The sequence below is a fragment of the Camarhynchus parvulus genome, chromosome 4, assembly GCF_901933205.1.
Source record: "Camarhynchus parvulus chromosome 4, STF_HiC, whole genome shotgun sequence".
Lineage (NCBI taxonomy): Eukaryota > Metazoa > Chordata > Aves > Passeriformes > Thraupidae > Camarhynchus > Camarhynchus parvulus.
The window spans coordinates 25,828,290-25,841,277 of NC_044574.1; the positions used below are offsets into that span (position 1 = coordinate 25,828,290).

At 36.3% G+C, this 12,988-nt stretch overlaps 1 protein-coding gene across 1 annotated transcript in view; it reads left to right on the forward strand.

Moving 5' to 3' along the window:
* The window catches only part of GABRB1 (gamma-aminobutyric acid type A receptor beta1 subunit), a 104,477-nt gene that overhangs the window by 62,006 nt on the left and 29,483 nt on the right, over positions 1-12,988 (forward strand). The gene's annotated exons all lie outside the window — the stretch shown is intronic.

Consider the following 12,988-nt stretch of genomic DNA (forward strand, 5'->3'; position numbering starts at 1 on the left):
GTGACATATATGCCTGGTAAGAAACAAAACATAAGAAAACACTGCAGAAAATACTTCTAGGTAAAATCCAGCATTCAGAAATTTGAGCACAGTTCCAGTCTAGTCTCACAAGCAGAAAAGAAGCTCTGCAGCATATTACCTTGATTTAGCATCTGTGCAGTAGAGAGCATGAAGACAGTATCACCAAACCTCTCACATGGGTTGTGACCTGTGAGTTTCATTTTCTTGGCTGAAGACAGAGCATTGGCCTAGCATGTCTCGAACAAGAAAAACAACACCAATTATGCTGCAACCAGAGTCTGAGTTCTTCACAAATTAGTCAGGGTCTTTAACCATATCTCAGGGATGATTTAAATGCTTCCTTTCCCTCATGCCTCTTGTTCCCCAAACAGCTTTTCTGTTTTCAGTGCAGAGTTAATATTTCTGTTCAGGCTCAGCTGTGAAATTTTACTGGCTTCTTTAAACAGAAATTGGAACAATCATAACAGCTCTAAATAACCTGTTCGCTTGCACCCATGTATACAGCAGTTTGTCATTGATGCAATGTTCAGCCTCAACAGAGCTGAGGAGAAATAAACCAAGGTTAAGCATTTGGCTTTACAGATGAATAAACAAGGAAAACATGCACATAATACACCGGAGTGGTTTTAGATCATGTAACAAAGCATTATCACTTCACTATGTCTCCATTATTGTATTGTTTCTATGATAAACTCAATAATCCCTTTAGCTATTTTGTCCAGTAACTTTCAGCTGCTATGTCCCCACAGTTTAAAGAACAATGCATGCTATAAACTTGTGCAGACAGAGAATACTCCTAAGCCTTCTGACCTCTAAAACTGGGCATTGTTGTTATGTCTCCTGCTTCAATAGGCAGGTCTGTTAATTGTTCACAGTAGAAAAAATGTGTAATATTACAAACCAAATAACTCTTTCATCCTTTCACCCAAGAACTACACACAGAAAGACATTTGACTCCATGGTAATATTTCCACTGAATTTCGTTTCAAATATCCCAGGGAAGTTGAGTGTTAGTGTTAATTATTATGTTTCTTCAGTCTCTGTCAAGTACTCCTGCCAGCAACTATTGTAATTTTCTGTAGTATAGCCACCTGCTTCCTAAGAGAAAGGAAAAAATCCCTTTGGGTCAGTGTGCAAACCTGCAGCACTGTGAGGCTGGTGTATGGGACAGTGCCAGCCTGGTGCCAAGCACAGCTGCTAAAATACTGGAGTATTTTTTTTTCCCCCCTTACTCATTTTAAACAAGTGATCGGATGCCATTAGCTCTAACAGTTCTGGCACTAGTAGTGTCTCTCATTACTTTTATTCCCTGTTAAGGTAAGATTCTCTGGAAATCTCTCCCAAAGCTTCAGAATCTTAAACCAATACATTCTGTTGCTTCTTTTGCTTCTCCTTTCTCTGGCTTTCCCAAGTAATATGCTAGACATGTAACGTGTCTTTGAGATATTTAAGGAACCATTAATAATTTATTGTACTGAATTCCGTGTTCAGATTCTTATGTCAGGATGTCAGGGATGGAAGCTCTGATTTAAATCATCCTTTCCTAGTATTTTCTGCCACCTCTTAATTCTTCTCAGATTTTCACTAGCAGAAAAATGGCACCATGTTGCTTTGGAGACTTCTCTTCTTGTATCATGACATTGCCTCACAATAAACAGCAGAATTTCATGTGTGTTGGAAGGAGCATGTCCTTGAGCAGAGTTAGTTGTTAGGAAGTGTAACATACCTCCAGCAATACCTTTGCACAGACTTCTCTCTCTTCTGATGTTCAGACACAAACCCACCTTTGATTAGGGCAATTCTTTATTTCAAGGCAGGGGGACTGAGCATATCATGACAAGGTGTGAAGAGCTGGTTTGGAGCATCTAAAACTTTTGGTTTCAGTGAGACCACACATTTTTATACCGCTTCAGCAGAGGATGCTACTTTGCTAGGCACTGCTGCAATTGGAGGATGACAAGGGGAAGAATAATCTTTGTATTCAACATAGAGATTTATTTCACCACTTCTTACACAGAGGAGGTTTTCTGTGGCACAAACACTGGCAGACAAATCCACTTACCTCCAACCAATACACAAACAATAACTGATCCATTTAACATTTGATTTACTAACCATTTATTCATCCAATATCCATGGAAGCAAATCCTAGAGGTGGAACACAAGAAAAACTGTATTCAATGCAGAATGTTTCATTTTTAGTATGATCCTGAAAATAAATTTAAGTGTAGACTTTTGCTTGTTACTGCCTCAATTTTGGCAATATAGCTGAGAGGGTTATTAAAGAAATTTGCTATACAGTTGTTTACATCTTTTATTGTAGTGAAATTTTAATAGTTTTTGGATTGCTTTTGCATTGCCATGTTTTGGGATTATGGAGTTTTGGCTTTCCTCTAAACACCTTCATGGATTTCCTTAAAGAGTCAGTTTTTGAGTTCTTCTGAGGACAATCCATCATGGCAACAAGTAGCCAATATACACTAGTACTCAGTAGATTGTCCTACTTGTCTTACTAAACAGGTCCAGCCAAAAAAACAGACTGCAGTTGTTCTAAATGAGAAAAATCCATGTCATCTATATAGTGAAATAAAAAGCTACACTTTATTTCACTACAGAAAAAAAATAGAGCAAATTATAAAGTATTTTATTAGGTGATAATTTTGAAAATCCTACAAAAAATATTTCTTCTGCGCATCAGTGGCAAAAGATTTAGCAGTGAGCATTTTAAGACTCATGAGAACCAATTTGGGACTCCCTTTATATTTTTAGACCCTAAAAATATACACGAACTTTGCAAAAATAAATCAAGCAATTATTCATCATTTCTTCCATTTAATACATAGGGAAGAGGAGGACATACTTCAGGGTGAACTGATCTCTGTAGAGAGTTTATTAAAAAAAACCAGCAGAAACACACAAGTACTAAACATGGACTCAGCTTTAAATATCTGAGCATTGGCTCCTGTAGTCAGTAGTTGAAGTACATAAACTCCACATGGTGGAGTCACAACTGGCTTCACAGGCCTGAATTTCAACGCAAGCTTTAGATGCTGTAATTGATTGCAGCTATCAAGCACAGGACTTTGAAGAACTAAATAAGCATTTTGTAGTGCAAAGCCCACTAAGCTTTTTTCAAAGACAGCTTAATTGAAGCAGGGTCTAGATCAAATTCAGATTACTGAAATGATATGGCAACTATTTAAGTATATTAGTATTTTTAATAACTATTTAATCTCATTAACACTATCAAAAGAACAAATAAAAATGATTAGCCAATATTTAACAAAAGTTTAATTTTAAAGCTGAAAGGCACTGCAGTGTATGGGTTACATGTTTTCTAGGCATCATACCATCTCTTACCATCTTGGTATAAATAGATATTGGATGATTTTCTTATCCTCTATTTTACAGGCTCTGTTCTGCCTACTAAATCTGAGTAAGTCCTCTTTGTCTCCCATATCCGAAGTGCAAATATCTTCCAATATTTTGAAATTGTTACTCTTTCACTGTCAACCTCATCTGCATAAAAATTGGACTTCTAAATTAAATGCTTTTTAATTTTTTTTACTATGTCTTTTAAAAGAGCTTCAGTCTCACCAAAGCTTATCTCTAGTGCGTATAAGTAACACTATTGTAGTTGGCTTAAACATATTGGGAGACAAAACTCAAGTGAAAAAAGAATTTAGTGACAGAGAGTAGCACTGAAGTACTTTTGATCAAGAGGTATTTCAAATAAAATTATATACACACTCTAAGAATCACTTCATCCTATTATAGTATAGGCAAGTTTTTAGAAGTATTTCCTTCTTTAGTTGCTTTTAGGGGGTAGGCATTAAATGGGAAAGGAATTTTTGTGTATTTACTAGCTCAGCTTTCTCCTCTACACACTGTAAAAGCTCACATGCAGAGATATCCTACAGCTGAGTAACCAGAAAGAAAATCCTCACAAGCTTTTCGCAGCTGGGCCATGTAACTCCTGTTGTTTCAGTGTAGCCAGTTAGATACACTCCACTGAAGCTGCACGTACTTAACCTGCATACTCTGGAAGTTAGTGCTTAAGTTTGCATAATATCATAATATTTGCTTTTCCCCTGAAATTCTAGATTTTTAACACATTTCTTGCCACTTATACTTTGCAAGGAACACCAAATGGACATATACAGTTACAACACTTGTATTTTTGAAAGAAAAAGGCAAAAACATTTTAAAAACCACTGCAATTTAAGTTACATAGCTGGAATATATTTTAGCAGTACAGATTATTTAGTGTGTGTTTTTATATAAGGCTATATACAGGTACAGAAAATAGATCTATGCTGAGTCCTAATATGTTAACATATTTTAGTATATTTCATATCACCATAAATTTGGTACATATCACATTATGTCTGTTTTTCAGGTCCTGAACTTCATTAAAATGCCATTTATTAAAAATAAATTCCCTCTAATGATAAAAATTTAAAAGGAACAGTAATTAAATCTATACTTTGCTGCAGATGTCCAACTTACTTACTATTAATTTTGAACATGCTGAGAACAGCTAATAATGAAGGATAAAATACAAGTTTTAGCTTCTTAAAACTAACCTTACTCTCATTCCTTTTATATTGATGTTTATTCATGACATCAGTGAAACAGTTATTCAACCAAAAATCAGAGGGGCATAGGATGAGGAAATCTGTGCCATTTCTGTGCAAGAAATGCATCAGGCAGGTAAATTAAGGTCCTAGGGGAGACAGCAAACATTTCACCAGACATGCTCCAAACTGATAAATGCACTTTAATACAAAAGAAGGAAGAGTCTTAATTTAGGTGTTCTCTCAAAGAGACAAGCACTTTCCTAATAAACACAACCTGGAAAGCTGCTGAAATCCTGAACAAATGCTGGTACAGGCTGTTTGCTAGGGACATAAAAGTGAAAAAGGAAAATGAGTAAGTGATTCCAGGTTGTGGGGGCTGCTGTTCTCAGAGACATGCCCTTGCTCAAAGCCCAGAGCAGTAAGGCCATGTCTGCTCTGAGCTGCAGCATGCAGAAGGTTGGCTGGTGCCATATGAAATGCTTAAGGGTATTAGTGTGAAAAGCAAACCTGCACTGATTTTATTCACTGCAGATATCAAATGCGGTGTTTATAAGTAATTTTATGATAAATTAAAATCCATTTTTTGAGGACAGAACAAAGATGCAAATAATAATGCATTAAAATATTTTCAGGCAATATATTTTCTCTTTAGCCTTCACTCTTCTGTAAATATCTCCACCTAAAAAGAGGATTAGCCTTTCTTCTCAAATATCATTGGACTGGCTTAAAAGTAGCTGCAAGAGAATTCACAATCTAGATAATAGCCAAGCCCTAGAGTATGATAAAATGTAAAATATAAAATTAGTTACTACATAAAATACAGCAGTATACTCCTGTATTTGGCACTTCTATATTATCAATATACACGGTGTTATATCTGCCAGGACAAAATGACCTCATTTTAAGAGGCAAAATATGCATCAAACAAAGTGATTTAATTTATAAAACTATTAATAAGGAAATCTAGCTGGGCAGACAGGAGGTGGGTACTTCAAATATAATTCATGTCATTTTAGATTACAAATCTAATTAGATACAATCTTCCAGGGCAGAATCTAGAAAAATCAGAAGTCCTGGATTTATTCAGAGCCTAAAGCAGGAGTCAACGTGTGGACAAAGCAACTTGAAAATCATTCAGCGCTTAAAACCTATAGTACATGTAAATGTATATGGGAGGGACCTACACAGGAGTCTGAGGTGACAGTGAACTGTTCCTCAGTCTCTGGGTAAATCATCAGGCAGCAACATGAGCTCAGCTCCCCCAGCCTGGGTGCAGCTCTGTCTGCAACCAGAGTGGCTGGCTTCGCCTCAGCTAAGGTACCTGCCCCCGGGTCAGGGTAACACAGCAGTCAATCTCCAGCCCCAATACCAGCTACATGTCCCACTGACAGAAACACTGGCTCCAATTTTTGAAATTTCACTAGAAAAGCAAACAGCAAACTCCCAGATACAGTAACAACAGAAAGCACAAACACAAAATAAAACCCAAATTAGTGAATAAAACACAAGCACACAAATGGAAAAAACACACACAGGTCCTTTCTAGTGTCAGGTCAGTAAGAATATACACTCATTACACCTAGCTTCTCTTTGAAAAAAATAGTTAAAATTAAACCAAAACATATACAAATTACTCATACTTACTTATTGCAAAACTAAATGTTTTACATATGTAAAGTGTCCAGTTCTTCATATTCACAAGCAAATGCCAAAGACAAATTTTTCCAAGCCACATGCATAACAATAGGCTTGTTCAACCAGACACCAGTCATCCAAGAAGAAACATGTATGCCCTCTTACATTACCATCAGTCCTATACCTCAGAGGATTTTATAGTCTGAGAAGATAAGTTCTGTACAACGGGTAGTCTGACATCTCCCATCTCCCAGAAACCTGGGCAAGTTTAAACACTTGGAACTTCTAAGGCCTGGGAAGTTTAACTATCTGATGCACGCTGCTGATGTCTCTTTCAGCAGAGCCTGTCTAGCAACCTCAGAGAGCATGATCACAAGCGACTGCAAATGCAGCATTTTTCATAGTCATTAGATAGATGGATTTGTAAACTATGTGAGACAGTGTGATCAAATGGCTATATTGGAAGCATAAATCTACTTCCAGTCCTGTTCCTATTGTATTTGTGTAAATCGAAAACCTGGAAAATAAATCTGGTGTGGAAAACTTAATACTTTGAGGTTTATTGGCAGATATGAGGTGTTTCAAACTTGTTCTCGGGTTTGTTGATAAGCCTTTTTACAAACAAAAGACCAAATACCTTAAGGCTAGCTATTTTTCAGTAAAATGAGAGCTAAAATTGAGCAGGTTTTTAAAGGCCTAACAGTTCTACAGTTAAATTACTCATATATCTTTAATGCTGCATTTATCAATTTTAATATCTCCTGGCCAAGGGACAGAAAGAAAAATTGCACAGATTTTATCGTGAAGGATTTAGTTCAAATAATGTCTAACCCATTTCCTGTTATTTTCTTCTGTCAGAAACCATCTGTGCAATACACCTTTGGAGTCCAATTTAAAAAAACCCTCAATTTCTATTTTATTAGTCCTGAACTATTCTGCAAGATATATTTCCATACCTGAATAAGTGTTTCTGAAGAAATTTTTGTGAAGAAAAGAATACTTTTCACAAATCTCTAGTCAGATTTTCATATGGAAAGAGGGGAGAGAATAAAAGATTGTCAGAATATTTCCTAAGAAATATTCTATTGACCCCAGCTGGCATAATTTCAAATACATTTGGCTACTGGCTTACTTGTCTTGTTACAATGTCTCCAGGTGTTGAATCTTTCACTGAAAGAAGTAAATGGAAAAGGTATAAAATTAAGACTTTTAAATTTTTGGCAGGATTCTAGAAAGGTATAGCAATATTTCATTTTTAAAATTATTTCTTTACCTGAAACTGATAATTCTGCTCTTTATTTAATTTAATAACTAACACAGAGTATACATTTAGCCCATCTACAGCGAATTACTAAAGTGCATAAGGACTCCAAGATGTCTCTCAGGGATATCAGAGTTAAGCCTAAACTCGCACAAGACCTGTATCAGCCAGATTTTTAAAACCCCTAAGGCAACAATTTCAACTTTTCACCATCTATCTACCTTTGGATGCACAGAAAAGCAATTCCCACTGAAACACTTCAAGATGAGCCAAAAGAGTTCAGCAAGTAAAACCTGCTTTAGGTAAAAGGCATAAAAAAAAAAAAAAAAAGAAACTACTCTAAGGAGTAATTTAACTCAAATTCTCAAAAGTTTTAAAATACATGTTATCACCCAAGTGTGGGCACCAAGCGTGTATTAAGACTGCTACAGATTTTTGTGTTACCTGGGAGCCCCCTGCTGGGACTCTGTCGAGAGAAAACAAGAAAAGAGAAGGGGTTTGTTTTGAAGGTGTGTCACAGATGTTTCAGTAATGTTTAATTAGGCTATATATAGTATGTTAATGCAACCTTATTTAATTTCTCATAAGCAAATCACTAAAAAAGAGAACTCTGCGCAGCAGACGCATATGCTTAGTATTAGTTGAATGCTCAAAATACTTTAAAATCTCCCTTATTCTCAGAATTCATGATGATGATTCAAATGGGCAGCCTATCTGCTAAATATAAGGAATTCAAACTGATTGGTAATCTGTGCAGTTATCATTAAAAAACATATAAACAGAATTAGCTTTATTCCATTTGATTAACACATACACCAAAAAAAAAAAAAAAGAAGAAAAAAAGGCCAAAACCACAGACATTACAGGACTGCAAGAGTAAAATACCAAAAATAATTTTGTCTAACCAAATCAACAAATTTCAGGGTAAGTACATGTTAGAACAATTGCTGTAACTCACAGATCATCAGAATTTCCTTTCCTGAAAAACTCATCTAAAATATTTCAACCCATCCTGTAGTCACCAGCTCCTCCATTCTGCAGGTACAGCCATTCAGAGCTCTGTGTAATTAAACTGCCTGGGTTATAAACAGCAACCTCTTCCACAAGTGTTTTATACCCATATAATTTCACTCTTGTGGTTGTGAATGATACAGACATAAAGTTTATTTTCCAGATTAATCTCTGAGGATATTTTATAGGTCTCCCTATAAGCCGGAAAAGTTTTCTCAATGGCAATGGAAGTTTCTATCTTTTGTGAGCATTGAGCTGATGGCTGTTTGATATATATGTATGAGCTTTCACTCACTAGTGATCTTTTATTCCATTTTTAATTCCTTTTTTTCTGTTACTTTCTAATGGCAAAATGTCAGGCTTATGTTTAAGATGCCAGTGAAAATATCAAAGCATTTTCGTAAGAAAAAATCAAAGGCCTGCATGCTCACAAGATTATAAGTAAATCTGCCTGAATACTGCACAGTGCTGTTCAGGACTTTTTGCTTTCACAGGGAATAACTCAATCTTCTGCTATACTCAGTCACCTGTAAGAAATTTTATCAGTATAAGCAAATTATTTGCTAAATGAAGAGCTATTAGCATACTCAAAGAGAAAGTCGTGGCCATAGCAAGAGGAGTTTAAAGATCAAAGGAAAAAACTTATCACAGTTCTCCTCAGCATGCCAGGTATGCACTTACTCTGTGTAAAGGTAGCAATAAGTAAAACGTATATGTAAATATTTTCCCTTCCAAAGCATCTTTAAATTAGATGCAGGAAGAATGTATGAAACTAGTAGAATATGCAATATATGAACTTTAAAATGTAACATTTCCAAACCCATTTTAAACCCTTCTCCTATAAAGGTTTCAAACTCCATTGTTTGATACAAAAATAAGGTGTTCATTGAAGGAAAAGAAATCATTCTGTGAAACCGCTGGACACTAAACCTTAGCAGTAATATGTTATTTAGCTACTAGACTTGAGAATAATAGCAAAAAATATACAGGATGGAAAGTATAGGGATGAGAGTTTCAAAACCCTACAGGTTGACACAATGCCTTTCATACTTTTTTACATTGTTATTAGTTTATCTTAATGAAAGAATGCCCATGTAATTTATTGTGACTTACAGCTTCAAAACAGTTCAGGGAAGAACTTCTGAACTATGAAATTCAACAGAGATATGACGCAGTAGTCAAGTAGCAATGCCACACTGTATTATCCTCTTGTCCTGTGAGAAGGATAAAAAAAAAGAAAAAAAAATGTAAAATTACCCAGCTACCACTGGGGACTCAAGAAGCCATGCAACACAGAAAGGTGTGAAACAACACAAAGTGAGAATTTAAGACCATAAACAACCTGGTTTTTATCTAAAAATTCTCCTTAACTACTCAGACAACATAAGCAGAAAATTTGGTCTGTTTTATAAGCTTCAATCTTAATTCAGTATTTTATTATGGTAAAGAGCATCTCTGTCAACTAAGGAGATTTTTGCTTGTTCTGTCCTTATAAACACTGCATAAATAAAGGCACAGTAGCATTAGAAAGAGTCTATTGTACTGTGATCTTAAGGCTAAAGGTAGAAGAAACAGGCACAACAACAGATACTGACTGTGAGGAATTACACATCAACTACTTGTAGAAATCAAATGCAGATGTGTTGCTAGGAGAACAAAAGCCTGCAGTCTGAGCCTACAGAATATCAAAGATCACAGAATCACAGAATATTCTGAGTTGGAAGGGACCCACAATAATTGTCAAAGTCCAACTCCTAGCCCTGCACAGGGCAGCCCCAAAAATCACAGCCTGTGTCTGAGAGTACTGTTCAAATGCTCCTTGAACTCTCTGAGATTACTCAAGATACGAGGAAAAAAGCATCTATTCCCCCCTGCCCCCCCAAAAAACCCACCAAAACAAAACAAAACAAACAAGTGAAACAAACAAAGAAAACCAAACAAACAAACAAAACCAAGCATGAAACAAAACCAAAAAAACAAACCTGAAACCATCAGCTGTTTTGCCCAAGCACATCCTGAAGCCTTCCAAACCAGGCTGCATATGGAAGATATTGCCTTGTTTCTGCTCCTGCCAAAGAGAGCAGGTGTATGCTGGTGTCTAATTTTGTTTTATTTTGAAATAGGCAACAACAAAACAAAAACTCAAAAGGTGATCATACCAGATGATACTAACATCACTGCTGCCATCTAGCAGACTTGTATTCTCTCCTGAGCAGGGTGTTTTGGTCAGTGGATATTATCCGCACCTTTCTGGCATTTAGTCACTTTTAGAAGGTTTGCATACTGACATTGAAAAAGTTACAGATTTATCAACTTTTTTTTTAATTCAAACCAGATTGAAAACCAGTTATCTGACCTTATTTCTCTCTTGAACCTTCCTTTATGCTAAGCACTTCCCATCTGGATTGCTCTTTTTCTTTTTATCTTGCGATATACTTGCACTGTCAAACTAAATTACTATTTGCAGTGAATTTCAGCTCCAAATCTAAGGCACTTTTTATTGAAGTATCTTGGTTGCCCTGGTATGGTTATAGGCCTCTTGGGATTTATATTGTAAAATTTATTTTCATGGGTTTATAGCTGTGCAATAAAAATCCTCATTGCACTGAAATTTGGCTTAGAAGCATCAAATGCACAGGGTTTTTTTAATATTTAAAAGGTTTTACACTGTAAAATTGTAATTATTATTATTATTATTATTATTATTATTATTATTATTATTATTATTGATATTTACAAACATCTTCATTCTTCCACCGTTCATCTTCACTCTACTCTGAACTATTTCTGATGCACTACATTGAACAGAGTAATGGTCTTACATTATCTTTAAAAAGTACATATCTGGCTTAAGGTTTTGATTTTAGGAGGTTCTAATTCAGTCAGAGCAACATGTTTTCTCACAGACCTTATGTCTCATCACCTCTCTCCTCATCTCCTCCATGTATGAGCTCTCCCTTTCCCATTGCCTCCTATTGCCACTGCTCTGCTGGACCTTCAGGTTCTCCCCTTGGAAAAGGCAAAAACCAGCAAGTCAGCTTGTCTGAATTTCAGGTAATTACCCCACCTCATTCCTACTCTGTACTAAGCAGCTATTTGACTGTGTAACTATGTAGCTGAAGCAGAGTTCTGGCAGCTGAAAAACTATTCATGAAGGGTTTAAGCAAAAAATAATTAATTTACTGACAATTACATGGAGTGTCAAGGTAAATCTCCCAAGACAACTGAAATGTGATGTCCCCTTCCACAAAATATTTTCATGCCCACAGCACTCTAATTGAAAATTATGTAACCTTTGATACACTCCTACTTTTCACTGACTGTAGAAGTCAATGTTTTCTATGAAAAAATACAGGGGAAAAAAAGTGACCTACAGTTCCCACAGCAAATCTTTTTAAACTGCCAAGCAGGACATAAAATACAAAAGCACAGTGTTCCCAAAAGCATTCAGTAGCACCAGCCTAACACACTTGATAACACTTATTTGCATTCAGAAGTGAGGTTAAAGGTGGCAATTATACCACCAGCTTATATTTTACAATAAAAATCAGAGGAAGGAACAGAGAATTCTACTTGAAGACATCACTTGCTGCAGGCAGTTCTTAGGCAGTATTGCCCTATAGATCACAACACCATTATCACAGAGTGCTGCATCTGAAAGCCTTCATCACAAAACACATATGCCCCAAATTCTGCAAGAGATTTCTGAACCTGGAATACTTAAAGGAAGATCATCAGTGACCTTTTCCAGTAAACAACCTTTCATTATTCAAACAAACAAACAAACAAACAAAAAGAAAATACAACATGTAAAAGGGCAGGGAAGAATAAACAGCAAATGGATAACAAGTTTCCAAGTTTCAAATTCACAGTCAGTTCAGTCTAGCAGAAGAGCATTTGACCATTGCATAGCTTTGTAGGCACAAAACAGGTGTGATAAAATAGTGCCTGGGTCATGTTAAAGAATACTAATTGAAGCAAAGTGAAATGACCACAACAGCAAGACCAGGCATGTGCTTACTCCAATCAGCACATCCTGCATTAGACTCAGTAACTGTTTGGGCATATGAGGGCACAGTCACAAACCATTCTTTCTGTCCTCAGTGAGTGTCACACTGTGCTCTGTGGCTTGCCCCTCCCTGAGACTGAATGAATACCTCAGGATTAGGCTCTGCTGCTGAGACAGACAGGGAACATTCTTTAAGAATAGAGTTTTGACTCTTCCAGGACTTCAGTCTCAGACAATGCTCAGGCAGTTTACCAGCAATTCACTGGTGGTGAATATTCCCACTGACATGGGAATAACAAAATTCATTGTGTGGGAGCACTGCCTTTATCAGTTCTTCATCATCATTACTCCCTTCTGATATGGTGCTATTTAACTGTCTTTAGGGCCCAGCATGGAGCCCAACTGATGAGCTGATTCAAGAGGAATAGTCAATTTAGGCAAATGCTGTCTCATTTGTCTTGGCTGCTCTTG